Source organism: Magnolia sinica, chromosome 5 (genome assembly GCF_029962835.1).
Source record: "Magnolia sinica isolate HGM2019 chromosome 5, MsV1, whole genome shotgun sequence".
NCBI lineage: Eukaryota > Viridiplantae > Streptophyta > Magnoliopsida > Magnoliales > Magnoliaceae > Magnolia > Magnolia sinica.
The window spans coordinates 50,130,458-50,155,406 of record NC_080577.1 but is presented as its reverse complement, the minus strand read 5'-3'; positions in this window follow the sequence as shown (position 1 = coordinate 50,155,406).

Sequence of the window (24,949 nt, the reverse complement as noted above, 5' to 3'; positions counted from 1 at the left end):
AAATAAGTCACACATCCACAACACAAAGAATTATAGTGGTTCGCCTGTGTGTTCACCAACTGTTAAACAACAGCCACATAGAATGCTACTCCACTCCTAATATCCTCACATAGGGGATATTAGCGTTCACTATCAAATAGGTTTTCATAGGTTCACCCAAAACCTCTATAATTGTGTCTTTTTCAAAGGGCTTACACAATTCAAAAACCTTCACTTCTGAGTTTTCTGGCTCTCCTCAGATAACCAACAACTTTGAGATTTTTCTGGCTTAACCTCAAATAAAACCAAACAATGTAAATTACATAAATTGTAAAATACCTGATTTTCTCCTTCGTTGTAGCAGCCCAGAAGAACCAAGTCGGAGTAGAGATTTGAATGTCAAAGTTCAATGTCCAATACTCACTTTATAATGGTTCTAGGTTCTAATAGATTTTAAATTAAAACAAAAGGGCTAGCTCTAATTGATTTTGATTCCAGAAAAATCTTTTTACATTAGATTGGAATGCAAGAAACAAAATCAATTAACAAAGCTAAAGAAAGAGAATATTAAATATTCACACTTAGCTTAAATGGAGCACCGACTATCTCTCAGAAGACTGAATTAAATTAACTTGAATTGCTTAATTTATTCTGAGATTCGTGCTCTGTTTATAGGTGACCAAATCACGCCTTCGACTGGTTTAAGGACCTCTACGACTGGTCGTAGAACCAACAAATATTTAAAAATTCAGGCGCGTTAAGATTTGGCAGTTTCACGACTGGTTGTAGGTTTCCTTCGACTGGTCGTAGGTCTCCTTCGACTGGTCATAAGATCCCTTCGACTGGTCGTAGGTGTCCGAATTTTAACGCTATTCTTTGAATCGTAGGTCTACGATGGGTCGAAGATGTAGTCAACACTGTTCCAACGACTGGTCGAACACTCCCCAAGACTAGTCGAAGCCTAACAGAAAATTTCTAATTTTTGTAACAAACTTACAACTGATCCAGGAATTTCTTAGATAAGTCGAAGCAGTGTTAGGACTAGTCGAACAAAGTCCAGGACTAGTCTTAGAACAGACCAAACTCACTTATCTAAAACATATGAATTATGTATCCAAAATGACCTACTCTAAATGTCAACCTAAGATCAGTCATACCTCAATAGTGAAGTAAGGACATTGAACATAGGAGACAAGTGACCTTTGAAAGTAGCAAAGCTTGAAGTCTTGATGGGGCTCAAACTTGAAAGCTTCTTAAGATCTTGAGGTTGAACTTGAAAGCTTCTTGAGATTTTGAGATTGAACTTGAAAGCTTCTTGAGATTCTTGACTTGTGAACAGTGCTTGTTAAACTAAGTTGATCTTAAGTAAAGCATTGTTCTTTACAGATGCAAGCTTTATAGTAGTGTCTTTGGCACCACAAATTTGACAACACAAAGGCTATAAACTATAGCACTTACAACTCGTACCCTAGCGACCGTGCCTCGCCGCAGTTCTGATGCCGTGTATTACGCGCTGAGGCAATACTCAGGCCAAGAGATGTGGGCCTGTGTTCAGTTCAAGGAAAACACTGCGCGTCGCAATCCCCAAGATAATCTCTACCCTAAACATCGCCTCAATCCATCAATGAAAGTCAAGTACACAACCTTACCTATCCATCCCCTTTTCACCAAGAAGGAATGCCACCCATTCCTCTTTCCACCCAAAAGTCAACAACAACCATCACCCATCATTCTCGCATCCATCCCTCTCTCTCTCTCTTTACATCACATCTCTCATTTATCTCTCATTTTTCCTCCTAAGCTCCATGAGAGCAACCCACGTCCAAGCTCCATGGGAGAGAGAGCTAGTGTGGCTCACTTTTCTACCACCTGATCCCACCATCCTAAGCCCATCTTAACAGTTAAAATTGTCCCTTTGGGATTTTATCATGCATTAGTGGAAGAAGGAAGAATAAATCTCGAGGTGGGTGATTTTTATTTGGATTTGATGAATTGAGGGCCCATTTATGATGGGACCCATTTTGATGTATGTGTATGATCAAGGAGGGGCCCATAGTGGCGTGGTCCCTCCGCTACATCTCTCTCTCTCTATCCTCCCCCTAGAATGAAGTGGGCCCCACCTATTTTTGTTAAACATACTCCATCCATCAGACGGTGTGGCCCACCGCATTTCAGGCGAGATCTACCGTCCATTGTTGGGACGGTGGGAGGTCCCACTTGCTGGACTAAATATCATATAATATATTGATATTATATTAATATATATATATATACATGGTGGGCCATGTTCATGTGGGACTCACCTTGATGAAATGTGGGCCACTTCCGTGTGGGACCTACCACAATACTTGTGTTTATCCATGCCGTCCAGCGTCCCTGGACGCTAGACGCGTTGATAGCTAACATGGAGTGCGTGTACTGACATGGGCATGTACTAACAGCTAACAAAAAAAAAAAATATATATATATATATATATATAGCCTTTTAAAGTTTTGGGGTGGGCCACTCATGCAAGCCCCACCTTGATGTATAGAACTAATCCACACCGTCCATCCCATTCCTTGGCCCATTTTAGGAATTGAGCCAAAAAATGATGCTAATCCGAATATCTGATGAGCCACATCATGAAAAGCAGCTGTTTTAGTGATATAAACTATTGAGGGCTGCTGTGATGTTTATATGCATCAAATACACTTAAGATTGAGCTTGTTAGTTCTGTCTCAAGCCTAAGAACCCAACCGACAGGGTGGATTCTACTGATGTGGGCCCCACTTATGATAACCTGCAACTAAAAAAAGGGGGGGTGGTTGATGCTGCTGCTATCAGCTTCCAGAGGACGCTGCAACAAGCAGCGTCCTTTGCTTAGAACGACAAGGTAGGCCCCACCACAGGCCCCACCTCGATGTATGTTGTAAATCTATATCGTGCATTTGATGGGTCCCCTTTGGAGACAGGGATTCCCTAAAAATCAGCCATACATAGGGCTTAGGTGATCCACACCACCAAAAGTAGTGGTGGATGGAACATCTACCATTGAAATCTTTCTGAGTCACAGAAGTTTTGGATCGAAATGAAATTTGTTTTTTTTTCATCCTTATTCATGCCTTCATGGTCTCCTGAGCAGATTACATGGAAAACAAACGTTATGGTGGGCCCCACATGGGACCCACCTATGATGAACGGATTGGCTAGGTACTTCACACTAGTTATATAGCTGGGTACTGACGCCACCAAATTGTGGGTCCCACTGACGTCAGCAAGTGGTTGTGAGTCCCACCATCTACACCGTCCATGAACTGGACAGGTGGGAACCACCATGATATGTGTTTTATGTCCATGCCGTCCGTGCCTGGACGGTCCTGTAGGACCCACCTTGTGCATGCATTGTATCTGCGCCATCCATCAGGTGTGGACGGTGTTGTGGTACCCACCTGGTCCAAGTGTTGCCTCCACCCACGTGGGACCCAGCTGTCATAGGAGCCGATTGGCTGGAGCACATTCACCAGTTATATAGTTGTAATGACGTCAGGGGTCTGATCATGTGCTATGTTAGTTATATCCTGCACTGTCCATTTTTTTAGATGTGGGACCCACCCCACACGTGCAGCACATGTGGGGTGGGGCCCACCTTGATGTATGAATTTTGTATCCACACCACCTATCGTTGGACGGTGCAACGTGGGATGCACCATGTTGTATGCATTGTATGTCCTCCACCGTCCAGATGCTTGGGACGGTGGGGAGTATCATGCTGTACATGCCATCCACACACGTGGGACGCACCTTGATGGAGGTGCTGTATCTACACCGTCCCACGTGTGGACCCCACACCAACAATATAGTTGTTGCCTTTTACGTCAGCAAGTTCTATGGACCAGCATGATGCATGTGTTCTCCACCGTCCATCTGTGTCGCATCCAGACCATCCACATTTGTATCCTACCAACAGCAATAGCTACTGTATTGACGCTGCAAAGTTCCGTGGTGTACTGACCCTGAAAATTTTGTGTCATATCCCGAGTACTACCTCTATTTCTCCTTAGTAGCTTTTTGGAGTAATTAGTGCTAATCTCGATTGCTTGTTAAATTTGCATCAATCACTTTAAATTCGATCTGCATGACTCAAAACTTGTAGATTAGTTAGCGCTATGTTACTCTGAAATCTGGGATCCATCGCTAAATCTAGTTGTTCTGGGGAATTTTTGGAAGTTTTGGATCGGACCTGGACCGAGCGTCGAAAGTCCGATAGCGATGATCTTAGGTTGTTGCGGTCACCATGATGGGCTTGACCATCACCTCAAAAATCAAGTCCATGTGATGTTCTGGGTCGATTTGATTGAGTTCGGAGTGAAGAGTGTGAGAACGGTTGGAAAGTAAATGTGATTTTATGAAATCTGAGTCGTGTCACTTACGCGACGATTTTAAGCAATCTGACCATTGGATTCTGACCCAATTTCACCCTCTAATCAGGGAAGGTGGCCCAGGCATGTCCCTGTGCTTGTGGACCAGATTGAGATTCAGTGACCATTGAATTGTGTGTGGTCCGCCACGGCTGATCTGTAAGGCCGGTCGGTACGAAAACTCAGCTTGACCAAGATCCATGGTCAGTGAGCTTAAGTCCGACCTTTCGTGGTAATAGGCCCACCGGAAGTGCTTCGTTGGATCGAGAGAGGCTAGTTTTGGTTATACCCTAAGTATACCTTGGCCCTGGGGTTATTTCCATCAATGTTAGGCCTATTATATATACTGACACCTCTCGCGTTGGCCTGGGTTGTGTCCTTATGCAGAAGGACAGGGTGATTGTTAATGCTTCGCGTCAGTTGAGGAAACACGAAGAGAATTACCCTACGCACGACCTGGAGTTAGCAGCTGTCATTTTCACATTAAAGCTTTGGAGACATTACCTCTATGGTGAGGAGTTCAAGCTCTTTTGTGACCACAAGAGCCTTAAGTACATTTTCACGCAGCGTGATTTGAATATGAGGCAGCGCCGATGGTTGGAAACATTGAAGGACTTTAAGTTCGATGTTTCTTACCATCCGGGCAAGGCGAACCTTGTGGCAGATGCGTTGAGTCGCAAGAAGGCTATTGAGTTTGCGGCTCCGCTGATGATAGCAGAGTGGGATATGTTGGAGTTCGTGCGAGATTTTGATCAGAAGCCTACGGTGGTTGAGCCGTATGAGGTTATCGCACACATTCGTGTACAGCCCCTTATCGACTAAAGGATCGTTGCAGCTCAGGCAGATTATGAGCTTTTGGTGAAGATGAGGAAGCGGGTTGGTACAGATGAGAACTCCGACTGGAGTGTTAGTTCTGATGGGGGCCTACGATTTCGTAGCCGGTTATGTGTTCCTGACATTCCTGACTTGAGACGAGAGATTCTCAAGTTAGCCCATAGTTCTAAGCTTGCGATGCATCCTGGTAGTACGAAGATGTATCAGGATATGAGGAGATCTTATTAGTGGGATAATATGAAGGTCCAGTTTGCTGAGTTTGTTTCTCGTTGTCTCACATGCCAGCAGGTCAAGGCAGATCATCGCTGACCTCCTGGGTTGCTGCAGCCCATGCCCATAGCAGAATGGAAGTGGGACTTCGTCTCTATGAATTTTATCTCTGGGTTGCCGAGAACGAGAAAGAGATATGACTCTATTTAGGTGATCGTCGACCGACTGACGAAGTCGGCTCATTTCTTACCGATCAAAGTCACTAACTCTGCAGACGAGTTGGCTAGGCTGTATATCAAGGAGATTGTACGTCTGCAGGGAGTTCCCCTGGAGATTATATCTGATAGAGACATGCGTTTCACATCTATCTTCTGGACTCGTATTCAAGAAGCGATGGGTGTGAAACTAAAGTTCAGCACCGCATTTCATCCGCAAACAGATGGGCAGACGGAGCACGTGAATCAGGTCCTAGAAGACATGTTGCGAGCTTGTGTTTTGGATTTCAAGGACAGTTGGGATGATTGTCTTCAGTATGTAGAGTTCGCGTATAATAACAGTTTCCAGGCGAGTATCGGCATGGCTCCCTATGAGGCGCTGTATGGTCGCCCGTGCAGAGCACCACATTGCTGGGCAGAAGTTGGTGAGCATAGTTTGCTTGGCCCGGAGTTGGTGCAGGTGACTTCAGAGAAAGTTGACATCATTCGACGTCGACTTCTGACGGCGCAGAGCAGGTAGAAGAGTTATGCTGACACGAGGCGTCGACCGCTAGGGTTTGAGGTTAGAGACCATGTGTTTTAGAAGGTCTCTCCTATGAAGGGAGTTCTGCAGTTCGGTAAGAAGGGGAAGCTGACGCCGAGATTTATTGGTCCATTTCAAGTTCTGGATCGAGTGGGAGCGGTAGCGTACCGCCTTGCTTTGCCCACACCTCTTGCGGGAGTGTATAACGTATTTCATGTTTCTATGCTGAAGAAGTACGTTCCTGATCCTTCGCATATTATCAGTTGGGAGCAAGTGTAGTTGAGTGAGGATGCCACTTATGTACTGCGACCGACACGTATTCTCGACAGGAAGGAGCAGGTATTGCGTAGTAAGGTTATCCCTGTTGTGAAGATGCTATGGACGCATCATAGTGAGGAAGAGGCTACTTGGGAATCCGAAGATGAGGTCAGAAAGAGCTACCCTCAGATCTTTGAGGAATATAAGAAGGTATGAATTTCGAGGACGAAATTTTCTTTAAAGGGGGTAGATTGTAATGACCCTGAAAATTTTGTGCCATATCCCGAGTACTACCTCTATTTCTCCTTAGTAGCTTTTTGGAGTAATTAGTGCTAATCTTAATTGCTTGTGAAATTTGCATCAATCACTTTAAATTCGATCTGCATGACTCAAAACTTGTAGATTAGTTAGCGCTATGTTACTCTGAAATTGGGATTCATCGCTAAATCCAGTTGTTCTGGGGAATTTTAGAAGTTTTGGATCGGACCTGGACCGCGCGTCGAAAGTCTGATAGCGATGATCTTAGGCCGTTGCAGTCACCATGTTGGGGTTGACCATCACCTCAAAAATCAAGTCCATGTGATGTTCTGGGTCGATTTGATTGAGTTCGGAGTGAAGAGTGTGACAACGGTTGGAAAGTAAATGTGATTTTATGAAATCTGAGTCGTGTCGCTTGCGCGACGATTTTAAGCAATTTGATCGTTGGATTCTGACCCAATTTCACCCTCTGATCAAGGAAGGTGGCCCAGTCATGTCCCTGTGCTTGTGGACCTGATCGAGATTCAGTGACCGTTAAATTGTGTGTGGTCCGCCATGGTTGATCTATAAGGTTGGTCGGTACGAAAACTCAGCTTGACCAAGATCCATGGTCAGTGAGCTTAAGTCCATCCTTTCGTGGTAATAGGCCCATCGGAAGTGCTTCGTTGGATCGAGAGAGGCTGGTTTTGGTTATACCCTAAGTATACCTTGGCCCTGGGGTTATTTCCATCAATGTTAGGCCTATTTATAGACCTTAAAACCCTAGCTCTCTTTTCCATACGAATTTCCTAACCCTACCTAAGAAACAGAGAGGAAAAGAGAGAGAAAGTGAGGGAGAAAGTTGGTGAATCATCTTAGATTCTTTCCTGTTCTCCTTCATCCTTTAACCTTCACTTTGAATCGTTATTCCGACGATTCTGAGTTCATCTTTGGGTAAGTTAACCTAACCCTAATTTGTGTTGGAGCTTAGAATAGTCTTTGTATTGTTGTAGCTCATTTTTATTCTTGTCTTAGGTTGTTCTATCGCCGTTGACGAAGACTTATCATCTGAAATCAGTTCGGTGTTCTTTTCTGACTTAAGGTGTGGACTTTAAGTGTATAGGTTATGGTTTTCAAGGCTTTCAATGCCAGTTAATGGTTTATTCTTGTCATGGATGAGATTTCACATACCAAATGTTATGTTTGCTTTGCGTTCCTGATATGCATGTGTTATTTTGAGATTTGTGTATTCTATGTGTATGTATAAAGTACCGTATGCGTATAAAATATGAACATGTGATTGCCATGATTAATTGTCGTGTACTTATGCTAATGGTACGTATGACAACTCCTTGGTAAAAGGAATTGTCCAAATGCGTTTATTTTCAACATATGTCATGTATGTTGCTTTATGTATTCTAAGTGTTTGTAGAAATGTCTGAATGATCTAAAGTGTAACTTGTTACACTATTTGCGGGCGTTGAGAAGTGATTCTCAACACTCCTATTAGTGTGTATGATTTCCTCCATGTAAGGTACATTCCTTGTTATTTAATTTCAAGTCTTACTTATGCTTACATTCATGTTAAGTTGATATTTCTTCAAATGCTTATGTACCACATGATTTGAGTTGTTGTTCCATTGCTATTCTAAATTGTAGATATGATTTCCTGTTGTAGTGTAATGTTTGTGGGGCTATGCATTAGTCCAGGAAATCGGTAATCGGCCTTAAGTTTGTGGTTGAGGTTGCTTTCGCCACGTAGGACGTATTAGACGAACCCGAGTCATATTAGAGTTGTCGGCAGTGGTTCGGCCACGCAGAGTGTTTGCGCACTCTATGTCGTTCAACCCAACGTACGCTCGTGCTAGTCGAGTTCGTCAAGTAACCCGATTGTTCGATGTATGTTCACCATGTATGGACGTTACTGTTTGAATCTAGGATACCCAACTTACCAATGAAATCTTATTAACCTTGGTACCTTGATCCGCTAAGACTCATTAGCCTGACATGGTGGTATGGGACACCGTGGTCGAGCTATTGGCCTACGCTGGGGTGACGAGCCTCCCCGTAGTGACCAGTGAGCAACCAAACTCGTGAGCCGATTATGGTGGTATGGGATACTATATTCGTGCTGTCGGCCTACATTGATTGGTGACGAGCCCTTTGTAGTGACCTCGAGCATGCCTGGATACCGCATTGAGGTGATGAGCCTTAGTGTAGTAACGAAGGTATGATAGACGTGTATTGATTGGTGACGAGCCCTTTACAACGACCTACAACCATATGATTGTATGAGATGTCTAGGACTGACGACCCTAGTATGGATCACTGTTTGGATAGTGATATGAGGAAGGTACTTTAGCTTCCCAATCCTGCTGTATGAAAAGGACTAATAACAACTTGGCAATCATGTTCATGCACCGCATTTGCATGTGCTTTGTAGATGTGGCGCACTTTGAGGTGGTGTCATGCGTAACGTAAGATGAAGACGCTGAGGGTGTACGCGTGAGGGCACGCATCATTCTGCATGCATCCTTGCATTAACAAGAGTACTTAGGGCATGTTTAATTGTTCTGCTTTATCATTACTGCTTGATTGAACTGATAAGATGTTAACCTGTGCTTTATTGTTCCACTGAGTTGATCACTCACTCCCACGTTCTGGGGCGGTGTTAAACACCCACCAGACTCTGTCTTAGCTGCTGATGTTGCAGATGTTGACGTGACTTCTGAGGTAAAGCGGGAGATGGATGATGATGAGGCTGCTTTCTCTTTTATGCAGTTTTCAGACAGGTTCTAGTGAGCCTTGTTCTGATGCGCGGGATGCTGGGATTTCTTTTGGGAATTAAATGATGTAATTTTGATACTTATAATTTTGATAGTAATACTTACATTTCGACCTGGTATGTATATGTACTTCAGGGATTTACACTTGTACACATATATTTCTATTAGTCTTCCGCTTGCTTTCTTCACTTATCCCTAAATTATATTTGCTATTTAGCTTAATCTATTCCATGTTTTATGCACTAATACAGACAACATACATCCATCATTGAATATGTTGCATAAGTGATGTTTTGGAACTCGGGAGCTGAGTTATGCTCGACCCCTGAATTTCAGGGCGTTACACGTGGGCTTGATCATTTGGTACACCATCCATCGGAAGGTGGGACCCACAGTGAAATATGTATTATATCTACACTGTCCAGATGAGATACATGCAACATCGGGGGTCCATAGAGCACCATCTAGTAGTGGAGTGGGCCCATGCTATTTGTGGGTGACAGATTGCATGCATGCATGGCACGTTGAATGACTAGAATGCATGGCATGTGTGTATGCACACGTGTGATACATGACTATTTAGTACTTGTAATTGTTGTATGCATGCGTACATGTATGATGAGTGTGTGGTAAGATGCATGACATCATGTTATGTGTTATACATGTATGGATGCAAGTAATACATGCATGAGTGATGAGTTATATTGAATGCATATGTGACATATATGGGATGCACACCTGATCCACGCATGAGCTAAACCATGGTAGGAAGGCATGTACGAGGCTTGAGGTCTAGTAAACACTCCCTGATAATATTATTTGAATACATGCCTTCACAAGAGCTTAGCCATTCATGTGAGTGTATTGCATGCACCTTCACGATCCTGCCAATGTGATTTATATGTGGCCCATGAGTGAGGCCCAATGTGATGTATATGTGGCCCGTATTTGAAGCCCATGGTGATGTGTATTCAGCCCGAGTTTAAAGCCCATTGTGATGCATACAAGGCCCTTATGATGGAGCCCACCCGCTTGAATCTGAGGCCTATGGGCAAGGCCCATTGTGATATGTATGAGGCCCATTAGTGCGGCCCATTGATGCAGCCTAATCGATGTATATGAAGCCCATTGGTGTGGCCCATGGACGCGGTCCACTTGTGTATGAGGCCCACTAGTACGGCCCATGTGATATGGTCGACTTGATATATATGAGGCGCATTGGTGCGGCCCATGGATGCGATCCACTTGATGTATTTGATGGCCCACGGGTTGAGGCCCAATGTGATGTATATAAGGGCCATGAGTGAGGCCTAATGAGATGTATGTGGGGCCTTTATGTAGGGCCGAATGTGATGTATATGAGGTCCATTGTGATGTGTGATTACTTCATGATGTATGTATTGATGATTATGGCGGGCCATGCCTTAGGAGCAATGATGGTTTAATGTCCACATTGATGGGCAATGATGGTTTAATTGCATATTGTGACCTTCCCTTAGGCCTTGTTAGGCCCATTCTCATCAAGGCCAATTATCGATCGAGGGCGATTATCGTGGCCAATTGCCAATTCTGATTGTCATGGCCGATTTTTAATCCCGATTGATGTGACCGATTTGCCGATTTTAACTATCAATTGATTCCGATTGACGCGGTCGATTTGCCAATTCTGATTATTGACCGATTCCGATTGTCATGGCCGATTGCCGATTGCCGATTACTGATTGAGGCCGATTATCGATTCTGATTTGTCGTGGCCGTTTACCGATTATCGATCGAGGTCGATTATCAATTCTGATTTATCGTGGCCGTTTGTCGATTATCGATCGAGGTCAATTATCAATTCTGATTTGTTGTGCCTGATTATCGATTATCGATTAAGGTCGATTATCGATTCTAATTTGTCGTGCCGATTGCCGATTATCGATCGAGGCCAATTACCAATTCTGATTTCTCATGACCGATTGCCGATTTCGATTGTCGGGGCCCAATGTGATGTATATGTAGCCTGTATTTGAGGCCCGACGTGATGTGTATTCAACCCGTGTCTAATGCCCAATGTGATGTATATGAGGTCTATGTGATGAGCCCATTACGATGCATTTGAGGGTCAGGCGATGGAATCTATTGTGATGTATATGAGGCCCATGTGAGAGGCCCATCGTGATGTGTATTAAGCTCTTGAGTGAGGCCCATGGTGTGAATGTTAGGTCCTTGTGTGAGGCCATGGGTCCACCATATGTAGGGCTCTATGTGGGCCATTCCTTAGGAGCAATGTTGGTTAAATGTCCACATTGTCGAGGTTGATTGTTGATGTCAGTTACTGATACCGATTATGAGCATGTGACAGCATAGCATCATGATACATGCCCATACGCATCATCTGAATGCTTGTTATGAGATGTGGTTGACCATTACATATGACATTAGGCAGGTTATGAGGCTCCCTAATAAGTGGAGGTTATCTCACCTGAGCGCACGGTTTGCGTAGGATTGATGCATAACTGGATTGTATGACTCATGCGTCCTACATTATGTATTATGATTACTGTACGCTCTAGCGACATCAGGGTCGTAGCCTCTACATGCATATTGTGAATGGCTAGATGGGACACCGAAAATGTTTGGTTCTAGCATATGGGCATCATAGATGTCCCTGGGTGAAAATCCATAAACCTCCATGGCCAGGAGACGCCCCAACGTCGAGACCGAGTGCATACATGAGTGCCCAAGTACCGAATACCAGGAGGCCACGTCTCCCATTGTGTCGTGGTTGGTTGGGAGGGGATGTGGCCTTACCCGCCATAGAGCAGGGTGCATTGCTAGTCTGAGTTTGACTAGCTCGTGAATGGGTCTGCTATCGACGTGCCGGATAGGTATTGACAGATTATTGGCTAGGGGAATAGTGAGGTTTCTTACGCTCACTTGGACTGTTCGGCTAGGAGAGCGGCAGTGCCATTTGGAGTGTACTAAACCCCGGTGATGATCCCGGAGATGAACTGTACTGATATATGGACTTATTGAGCAGGAGTTGTATACTCATTCATTCTTTCATTCACTCTCCACTCGGGCTGGTGGTGCGCAACTATTCATTATGTGTACCTTCACAATGGCCAGGATTTTGGTTGGGGCGCGAGACTAACCTGAGATCAGGAGTTTACCACATTGAGTCTGACTATCCAAATTTAGATATGAGACTATTTTGGATAGAAGTCCCTTGTGATAGACCCCATATCCTGTGATACTACGTACTATCATCCCAACTTCACACTCCAGCATGGTCGTTCCATTCGCACCGTGTATTGCATTATATCCACGACATATGGCATTTTGGGTTATTGTGTTTCTACATTTTCTAGATATGGCTGATGTATTTCTGAACACATAAGGAATTGTACATTACATTGCATTCTCGACATTTGATATTTGGCTCTTTATGACTTCTCATTTGCATAGCTGATTTGTAATGCATACTTTGATATTGTGTGATTCATGGACTTTCCACTATTTTCGATTAATCTATTATCGTATGATTTATGATCTTGTCAGTATTTCTTCTTACTCTAATAATTTATGATCTTGTCAGTATTTCTGCTTATTTTGATACTGTACAATTTATGGATTACTAGTATTTCTGGTATTGTAGGCTTATAGCATTGTATTGAATACTTGGCACTTACCTCGTTCACACACTTACACCACCCTCTAAGCTTTCTACAAGATTATGCATGATCGATACGTGCAGGTGATGTTAGGTTGCAAAAACGTGAAGCTTGGAGTATGTAGCTGACTTATGGAGCTTCGATTTTATTTTTGACATATGTATTTTTCCCTTTTAGTATTGTATTCAAAATTTTTATTAGTGGATATATGATGTCGATGCTGCCTTTGTGATCTGGGTATACTTGTGGTTATGCTAATTACGAATCAAATCATGTTTGAAATCTTCTTTGTAGGATCCCAGGATCGGAACCTAGCATATGGGTGCCGGGAGCCGAGAATGAGGTACTATGGAGGCTATCGGCGCCGGATTCGACAATCGGGAATTTTGTGAGCCCGATTTCCAAGTTCGGGGTGTGACAAACATGGCCTGTCTAAATGGTCAGGCCACTTTAATGTTGTTTATAGGAAATAGACAGCTACATCATGATCATAATAGCGGTTCCCACCTTCCAGAGACCCCCGTTCAACGTCTGGATAGCTCCGACGCACATCCGGGTCTGCTCCATCAATTTCGAGCAAATACAGATATAAACACGGCCTGTCCAAATGGCGAGGCCACTCCAATGTTGTCCATAGGAAATGGACAGGTTCAACATGGTCATAACAGCGGTTCCCACCTTCCAGGGACTCCCGCTCAACATCCAAATAGCTCCGATGCGCATCCAAGTCTGCTCCAACAATTTTAAGCAAATACATAAACACGGCTTGTCCAAATGGCCAGGCCACTCCAATGCTGTCCATAGCAAATGAACAACTTTATCATGGTCATAACAGCAGTTCCCACCTTCCTGGGACCCCTGCTCAACATCCGGATAGCTCTGACACACATCCGAGTCTGCTCCATCAATTTCAAGCAAATACATTTAAAAACAACATAAAAGGTAAGTAAAGCAAGAAACATCCATAAAAGTTATGTGAAAAATCAATATATTGATCACTTGATTTCTGATAATAATAACTAAATTTTGCTAGTATTGCTCAATGGATCTCTTCCTGAAACTCAAAATTCACCTTCCAATTCCCTGATTCTGCTACTAACCCCTTGTCTTTAAGCATAAGTCTGGATCACTTGGGTTATTAAGCTTTTACCAGAGCATATTGCAATTCATTGGACTTGAGCAACCAAATGCAACTTTAATATTTTTTCTAATGAGCTAGTATTTTCTGGGACCATAGAGAGAACTCCAAGCCCAAACTAATTAAGTGCATTCAATTGACCCATTGAGCCATTGGTCCCAGTGGTTCTAACCATAACATCACATCTCGAGAGACTCTGACATACCAATAGGCCATTGCACTGGTCATTGTTTAAAACCTAAATGAGCAAATGAAGAAACTTGCAACTAGCCTATTTAACTTTAATTAATATTGTGATATTTTAAATGATTTTATTTCCCCATATTCCTTTTCCATTCATTTTTTTCATTGGTTTCTTTTGCAATAAGCCTAAGCGCAGATGCTTGCATCAAGACAAGAAATAAATGAGAGGCCAAAAATAAAAATAACTGACATTGCAAAAGGCGAAATAAGGGACTGTTGAAACTAAATACGACTCCAAAATCTCAGGTTGTTCCTCTGCTTCAACTTGAGAAAGGAACACAAACAAATAAAGATTAATATATTGAGATAAATGATTAAAAGAAAGCAATGTCAAGCATATAACCCTTAATCCCACATCATAGGCAAAAAAAAAAAAAAGGAAAATGAGAAATACAAGAATAATGCAACTAAATGGCTATACAAGATGGTCAACCAAAGATTTGACAAATCCAACCATTTAGATTGTCTTTATTGATCATCTAGACCCAATCTATAGTCTAATGATAAATCTAATTAGATCAGTAGTCAAACGGTATTGTGGTGCTAGTGGGACCAGTCTTCACCATATTCATATAATTTATTTATTTTAACCACGACACAAAAGTCACCCTAATGGGAAATTCAACATTGAAAAAGAATAGCATAGAAGCAAAAACTTCGGGGGGTGGGGTTGAAGGAGAAAGAGAAGGGTATATGATGATTGGAATGAAAACCATACAATTCACAGCCAAACAAAAAAGAAAAATATAACTATTAAAATGCAGTTTTGGCTTTTCTATTTAATCAGCACAAGGAATATCAATAATACCTCTGCACGATATATGGACCCTCTAGTAGGCGTTTCCCTTCCTTCATGCAATTCTCAAACCAAAGATGGTTAACTATTTTTGTTCCCAAATCCCTAGCCAGACTATATTTCCTTCCTTCAAACTCATCAAACTCATCACTCAAATCAGTACTATAATTAATTCCTTCATTTCAAAACTCACCAAATGTGTCGTCAATTTAGACATGTCCCAACATAACTAGCACCGGTTTAATTGATGAGCTTGATGAGTTTAAACTTCTCTAATCCATGGTAGCCATTGACTGTAGCAATGACAGATTCCATGCCCCGAAGAGGATATCTTTTTATCACTAAAATAACAAGAAAATGTACAAGGGATAAGCTTCAACAGAAACAAATTATTGTTGCTTCTGCTTTGTAAAAACCTAGACTTCAAAATATTAGGAGTCATGCAAATATGGTGGCCATTGTGGAATAGCAAAGTGCAAAAGTTATGATAATGGATGAATCAAAATAGTAATAATAAGTTAAAAACCATGATTATACATGGAAAATCCCAAAAGGCCCATTATATTGGTAGTGCAAATGTTTTAACGGCCATTAAGAATGTTTTCATTCATGTATTGGCTGCTAGTGGAGAAGGGAACCAATTTTATAGTAGAGATGCTTTGGCGTGTGCTTCATGGAGTTCATCATAAACCACATTGTCATGATAACATTCCTCAAATAGGAAATCAGGGAATCCTTTGTCAATCCACCCAAATAATGAAATCTGGAAGTCTTTCTTCATATAAATGTATCATAATTTCTAATGCTAAAAGACATATTTTCCTTTCATCTCAGATTACATAGGATTCTCTACAATTCTACCTAACATCCGCACTGAAACTTAAAAATCACAACCAACATTCAAGCATTTTCGATATAGATATCAGACACCCACCACCACCAGCGCCACCATCACCATCTTAGCCTTTCTCCCATCAATTGGGTTTTGTGGGTTTTGTAAAATCAGAAAATCCCCAATTTCAAAAGTCCTCAAATCCCTAAAATCCTAAAATCCCTAAATCCCCAATTTGTAAAATCAGGAAAACCGAATTTGGGGTCCACATTCAAATCGAGAATCTACAAACTACTAACTCCCAATTTCCTAAATGGGCATTAATATTGAGAGAGATTGAGTGAGAGAGAGAGATACCTCACTGTCCGAATGACCTTTAACCAAGCTTCAGAGAGAGAGAGAGAGAGGGCGTGCGTGGGTAGGGCATTCGGCAACGGTCCGCACCTCATCCGCTCAAGTTTGGTAAGAGAGATAGAGAGAGGAAGATAGAGATAGTTTGGAGAGAGGAGGGACAGGAGGCGAGAGAGACATAGAGAGAGGAAGAGAGAGATAGAGAGCGAGAGGAGGGGAGGGTGTGAGAGAGAGAGAGAGAGAGACTACCGCTGATTAGGGCAGTCTCTCTCACAAATGCGGGTTAGGTAACCCATGAGTAGCGAGTTGGCTACTGCAACGACATCACCAAGTTCTGTGGGCCCCACTATGATGTATGTGTTGTATCCACACCGTCCACCCATTTTGAGATATTATTTTAGGGCATGACCCAAAGAATGAGGCAGATAAAAACATGTAGTAGACCTCACCACAGAAAACACTGGAGAGAGTGATTCCCATCATTAAAACTATCCTAAGGCCCACCATAATTTTTATTTGAAATCTAACTTGTTCAAAAGTTAAAAAAGACATGAAATAAGGTAAAACACAAATATCAGCTTGATCTAAAACTTTTATGGCCTTTACAAGTTTTTAATGGTGGGTGTCACTGTCCCCACTGTTTTCTATGTCGGGGTCCACTGGAGCTCTAGATTTAAGTATGGATATTGCCCTAAATGATCTCTCTAAATGGATGGAAGGTTTGGATATAAAACATACATCATGGTGGGGCCCAAAAATGAGAGGTATATAAAAATCAAGTGGACCACACCACATGAAAACAATAGTGATTGGATATCCATCATTAAAATCCTCATAAGGCCCACTATACTGTTTATTTGGCATTCAATCTGTTTATTAGGTCATATAGGCCTAGATGAAGGGGAAAGACAAAAATCTTCTCGATCCAAAACTTTTATGGCCATTACATTAACCACAAACATCAGCGTGGATTAAACACAAACATTAGCTTGATCTGGGACTCGGATTGGGTAGTGATGGCCCTTACCATGGGACCCATCCAGATGTATGTAATTCGTTGCAATGATAGGTGATTGTACATTTCCTAGTGTTATAGCCTACTCGAGATTTTAATCTCACATCATAACATTAACCAGCAAACATGTGTTATATGAATTTTACAATGCATTGCAATGGCCCTATAACGACTCAGTTACACAGTATACCTACTTCTATGCTCCTTGATGGCTCCACACAGAGAAGAAGTTCAAGGAGTCTACTTGCATCAAAAAATTGAAAAGATAAAAATACTTGGTTGCAAAACAAATATAGGGCACATACGGTAGCCTATAAATGAAGTTAAATGGAAAATGAAAATGAAGGTAAATGAATTGGGAATAAATGACTTACTAGTTGTGTTTGGATGGGAGTACATGAAATGTGTTGATGCAGTTTTCCAGCAGACCCTTTGTATAGACCTTTCTTGGACCTACACAAGTAGAAAGAAGAACAAAGGAGGCCCTTGCCAATACAGGGGACTCTCCGATGCCTAAGTCAGTATCAAGGTCTTATCGAGTAGGGTAGGATCTCCAAAAAAGGGATATCAGTCAAGTATTTAGGATTTCTCAATGAATGTACCTTGGATAGTGTAGGTACCTCTATATTTATAGGAGAACCAGAATACAATTTCAGGAGGACTCTCACCTGATATCTTGGCTGTAATCTGGGATGTTCGTGAGATGAGTGGTTCTCAAGATCGTCGAGATCCGATATTAGCCTCTAAAGATCTTAAGTGAGATCTTTTCGGACGTTAAAGGATATCCCGAATCTTGGTAGATGTTCCATCAACACTGTTTCTTGGGGCACACAGCGGTGGATGTTCCATCAACATTGTTTCTTGGGGCGGGCACACAATGGTTTTGGATCAAGCTAATGGTTGCATTGTCCAAAAACCACATTTGTGTGACCATAATTCAATGTGGCCCACTGATGAGCTGACTTGGCCTAAGCAAGTTCATGATGCGGTATCCCTGATTAATGTCCTGGATCTTCCTCATAAATATATCTTTTAAATAATTTTTCTGAAGGTGACTGAGCAAGACATGATGGAAACGTTCCTCCGTCCATTCGAGATGTGTGCGAAGGAAGGAAACGTTAGCAGTGTCATGTGCTCTTACAACCGTGTCAATGGCATCCCCACATGCGCCGACCCAAAACTCCTATCTCAAACGATATGAGGAGATTGGGATCTTCGTGGGTAATGTTGTTTTATTTATTTATTTTTGAACTTAAAAAAAAAAGAAGTAGTTATGTTGGTATTTTCTTATTTCAATCATATAAATGAAAATGGTTTTGAAGTATCCACATGTAACTACGAAAATCAATAATTATTATTTTTTTCCACTTAGTTAATTTAACTTGTAAATTTCTACTAGCTATTTTGTTAATCATTTCCTGACATATTTGGCATTTCTTTGCATGATCCAGTCATTGTGATTTTTTCAAGAGCATTGCCCATTATTGTATGGAATGAATGGAAAGTCCACATCGAAGATTGGATCATCCAAAATGCTCAAATCAACTAGTTGAGAAATTGGGTATGATCCATCTATGATGGGGAATAAGTCCAGTTATTTACCTAATCGAAGATTGGATCATCCAAAATGCTCAAATCAACTAGTCTCATAAATTCCACCCATCAAAAATTTAGATTGACTGGAATATTCCAGTTATTTACCATCCCTCGTCAGGTAAACAAGTCTTGTCGGATTGCCTCGCCTATCCTTCACTCTCACTCTTAAGTTGTACATTGTTCCACTCATTTGCATTATAACAATATTTTAAGCATTTATCTCAGCATATCACTTCTCAACCCCCTATTACCACTCAGCATGAGGGGACCCGTGGCAGTGACACACGCTAGTTAGAGAGTGGCGACAGAGGCGAAGACGATATTGTTAAATGCTAATGAGTTTTTCTAATGAAGTGACGTCAACAAGTTATAAATGCCCCACCATAATGTATGTGTTGTATCCACACCATAAATTCATCTATACAGATCATTCCAGGGCAAGGGTCAAAGAATGAGGCAGATCAAAATCTTAAGTTGACCCACCACAAAGAAATAAAAAATAAAAAATGTGGAGATTGAACGCCTACTAAAAAAAAAATCAGAGAGCTGCAGAAGTCTTGGATCAAGCTGATATTTGATTTTTCTCTTCATCCATGTCTTTTTTTTTTTAACTTATTAACAGGTTAGATCTCAAATAAACATGATAGTGGCCCTAGGAAAGTCTCAACGGTGGGTGTCACTGTCCCCATTGTTTTGGGTGGTGAGGCCACTTGAGATTTGGATCTGACTCGTTCTTTTGATCATCCCATAAAATGATCTCTCCAAATGAATGGACAGTGTTGATACAATACATTTGCGCCCACTGTGAATGTATCTAGTCTATCCACGCCGTTTATTGATTTTTCTATCTTATTTAGGGGTTGAGACAAAAATTTAAGCGTACCCAAAGATCAAGTGGACCATACCACAGGAAACAATTGGAATATTAATTTCCACCATTGAAACCTTTATAGGGTCCACAGTGATGTTTATTTCTCATCCAACCTATTCATAAGATCACAAAAAACATGAATGAAGGGAAATCACAAATACAAGCTTGATTCAAAACTTCTGTGGGCCCCAAGAAATTTTCAATGGTAGATGTTCAATTCACATTGTTTCCTGTGGTGTGGTCCAATTGAGGTTTGGATATACTTCATTTTTTTGTTCAAGCCCTAAAATATTCAGGTAAAATGGATGGACAGAGTGGATAAAATACACAAATCAAGGTGGACCCCATGGAGTTTACTCAGTACAATAAGCATACTAAGTTACTCAGTACGCAATCCGCTTCTTAAAACCCAACCCCTCCTGAAACCAAATCTCGCGCCCTCCCAAAACCCAAATCCCTCTCAAAACCCAAATCCTGCGCCTGCCCCTCTCCCAAACCTTCTCTCTCTCTCTCTCTCTCTCTCTCTCTCTCTCTCTCTCTCTCCCTCTAGCACGCCCTCACGCACGCGCCCGGCCACCGGTTTTCCAACCTCTCTCCCATAAGCAAATGCGCCCGGCCCTCTGTTTCCCAACACCTCTCTCTCTCTCTCTCTTGGTAGGGTTTGAAATCCCAGCACTCAAAAGAAGAAGAAGAAGAAGAAGAAGTAGGAGAGGAAATCCTGCGAACCATCTACGATCTCTAACTCCTCAAAACAACGGTTAGTCTCTCTCTCTCTCTCTCAATGCCGATTTATGGATTTATGGATTTAGTAATTTATGGATTTTTATACTCTGGTTTCCTGTGGTGTGTTCCACCTAGGATTTGGATTTTCTTCAATTTTGGAATCATGCCCTAAAATGAGCTTTCCAAACGGATAGACAACAATGATTTAAGGAAAATACATCAAAGTGTGCCCCACAGTCAGGGATCCACAAAAGTCATGCCCCCTCCATCTATTTTGAAAGACGTAAATAGGACTTGATCATAAAATCTAGGTATGAGGATATGGTAAATTGGCATTGGTATTTTTCCATGTGAGACTTCCTATTTAGGAGTCTCAATATGTCATTGTTGGCATGATCATATCAATAGACCGAGGCATGTTTGTGTGGACAACAAGGATGTACACATGCACATTGTGATTGGGTTATAATTCATATTGGCATTGGTATTTTTCCAAACCAATGTCAAAATTCCATGAGAAAGTACCAAGCTTTGCCTTGCATGTTAGATAGTTCCACATAATCAACCAAGGAAGATAGTGTCTGAAGATATATGTATGAGAAACGATCCATTGTTCTCAAAGTAATGTAAGTTGTATTACTCCTAGTTGCATTTCAACACTTGTAGTCCAATTAATCAGTGTAGGCTATCCATTAGGTCCAGCACACGTGTCACTGGTGTCATGTAAAAATCACATGATAAGAAGATTCTAACCATCTGATCAATAGGCTATAAAATTGATGGTTAAGATTACTTGTGAAAATGTGCCTAATAAGTAATTTAATCCATTTATAGGTTGGGTCCATCATGGATTGCTGATGCTTCTAAAGAGTGGAATTTGTTAGAGAATCCTAACCATCCCATCTATGGCTTGGAGAATGGATTGGCTATAAAAGAAAATTCCAACTCATAGATGGATCAAATCATCTGATTATTGTGATTTTCATGTAGTAAACAATGAAGTGTGTGTGTGTGTGTCAATTGGACTATCCAACTTTGAGCATCTCTCTCTCTCTCTCTCTCTCTCTCTCTCTCTCTCTCTCTCTCTCTCACTCTCTCAGTTCACTACACAACCCCAAAAAACAAACTGATCCAAAACTCAAGTGGCCGCACCATGAGAAACAACAAAAGTGAAGCCTCTAAAATCACATGGTGTGGTCCACTATAATTTTGGAATGGCATGATATTTGGATGTCCCTCCAGTCTGGCAGGGCTCATTAGATGAGTTGATTGGATGGGAGATGACAATACAATGGGCCCGTCAAAAAAATGATTATCTTTTTTTCTGTTTTGGACACCCCCTCTAAACTACTCCCCATTGTTCCCTTTGTATGGTCCACCCTAGTTTTGGATCATGCTGCTATTTGGGTCTATGCCTAAAATTGGTGGGCTCCATACAGTCTACTGTATTAGAATATTTACTTCTTGTATCTCTATATTAAACATGCACGTGCACATTTGTGCTGCACATGTGCACACAAATATTCCCGTATGTGTGTGTTTGTACATGTATTTAGAGGGGCTACTGGGGTTTGTTCACATTTGCATTTACTTTGGAGAATGTGACAATTTAGTGTTTGCAGTGTTTGTTTCTCCCTTATCTTATAATTTCTTTACATCTTTCCCTATCCTTTATTTTTTTATGTCAGTCTCTCTATGGACCAGTGACATGTCCATCTATGTGAAGTCAGCTTTTATTTTATCAATGCAACATCCACACTTAGCTATGTTTTGGTTTCTTCATATCCTTCCATCTCTTAATTCCTTGGACTCATTCTTCAAGAACAATGTTCAAAATACATCAGGTTTGAGCATCTTTTAGGCTAAATTCATTCCAGCAGCTGCATCTAAGTCTTTTTGCAATCTCAGCTACAACTACCTCAATTTTCAAGAATCAATGAATGGGACATAGATACCAAACTGCTATATAAAGGCCTGTCTTCCTAGTTTTGCATGTAAACCACTATATGGCTTAATGAAAGGTTCATTTTCATTTGTATTTATGTCGTGGCATTTAGGATTTTGAAACCTATATAAGGTCTCTTTGAATGATAACTCCTCACTTACATAATTAATGACATGATTGAGTCTTTTGATACATGACATGTTAGATTAGGACATGTGAATTATTATTCTCTTGAAAGCATGATTGGTAGTAATTTAGTCAATGTGAACATTTCTCATTTTAAATAATTTAACTATTTACGACTGTTAAATATTCTGTTAGTCATTATACACCCAGTAAAGTCCAAAGACTTTATGATCAACCTAACAATCTTTTTACCCTTCATTTTAGGGCATGAGCTTAAAATTGAATCATAATCCAAACTCAATTACACCATACCACTAGAAATAGTAGGAATTGGAGGCTTGCTGTCGAAAACTTATTAAGGCTATTAGTCTTGGATCAAGTTGATATTTGCTTCATCCATGTCCCTCTGTTACTAATGCAGCTTATATTGTTCCATGGTCATCTGTTGCCTATAATTGTCCTTGCAAACCTTCATGATCTTGTATATTACATTTGTTTGCCTTAAATTATTATTGTGATTAGTTAGTTTATAGTTGTGACTTGTAATTTATAGAATTGTAAGTTAGATAATTAGTTACTCGTTTGAGGATTTCTATGGGGCTATACATAGATATGGTGTGTTTTTGGTGGTATAGAAATCGCTCAAATTGTCCCATTTTGGACAGTTTAAGGTTAGATGGAAAGTATGCTTTCATACAATCTATTTAAATGTTCATGCCTGATCCATAGTCCATCTCCTCGTTTCTCTCTGGATATGTTTCTTCTGTTCCGCATCAAATGCTAAATATCTTTACATTGTTTTAGATATTTAGCATCGGAATGTAATGTCAGATCAACTTATCTGGAGAGGCATGGGGAGATGCTGCCGGATTTTCGGCGTGGACGTTTAAATGGGAATATGAAAGTATTACAATCTATCCAACCTTGGATGAGTACCTAATTTAGGATTTAATTGTATTTGCTCAAAATTAATGGAGCAGATCTGGATGTACGTCAGAGCTATTCGGATGTTGAGCGGGGGTCCCTGGAAGGTGGGAACCGCTATTATGACCATGATGAAGCTATCCATTTCCTATGGACAGCATTAGAGGGGCCTGGCCATTTGGACAGGTCGTGTTTATGTATTTGCTTGAAATTAATGGAACAGACCCGGATGTGTGTCAGAGCTATCCAGATGAGCGAGGGTCCTTGGAAGGTGGGAACCGCTGTTATGACCATGATGAAGCTTTCCATTTCCTATGGATAGCATTGGAGGGGCCTGACCAATTAGAGTAGGCCCTGTTTATGTATTTGCTTGAAATTAATGAGGCAGACCCGGATGTGCATCGGAGCTATCCAGATGAGCGGGGGTCCCTAGAAGGAGGGAACTGCTGTTATAACCATGATGAAGCTTTCCATTTCCTATTAATAGCATTAGAGGGGCCTAGCCAATTAGAGCAGGCCGTGTTTATATCTGTATTTGCATGGACCACACCCTCAACCAAAACTACACCCTAAACCTATACCTAAACCTTAACCTAAACCCATAACCTATAACCTTAACCTAAACTTATAACCTTAACCTAAACCTATTCTCAAATCTCAAAACCTATACTTCTAGCTGAAACCTAAACCTTTACCTAAAACTAAAAACCTAAATGTATTCTCAAATCCCTAAACCTAAACCTACACCTAATCCTAATCTTTCCCCAAATCCCTAAACCATAACCTATAACCCAACCTAAACCTATACTTATAACCTAAACCTATTCTCAAATCCCAAGACCCATAACCAACACCTAAACCTTAACCTAAACCTATAACCTATAACTTAAACTGAAACCAATAACCTAAACCCGAACCCAAACCCGAACTTGAACCCAAATTCCTAAAACTTAACCAAAACATGTAACCTATAACCTATAACCTAAGCCTATACCTAAACTTAAAACCTAAACTTAAACCTAAACTTAAACCTAAACCAATAACATATTCACAAATCCCTAAACCTTAACCTATAACCCAACCTAAACCTATACTTATAACCTAAAACTATTCTAAAATCCCAAAACCTATAACATAAACCTAACCTTTCCCTAAACCTATAACCTACACTTATAACCTAAACCTAAATCTATAACCTAAACCTAAACCGAAAACCTAACAAATTCTCAATTCCCTAAAGTTATAACCTAAAACCTAAACCTAAACATATACCTATAACCTAAACCT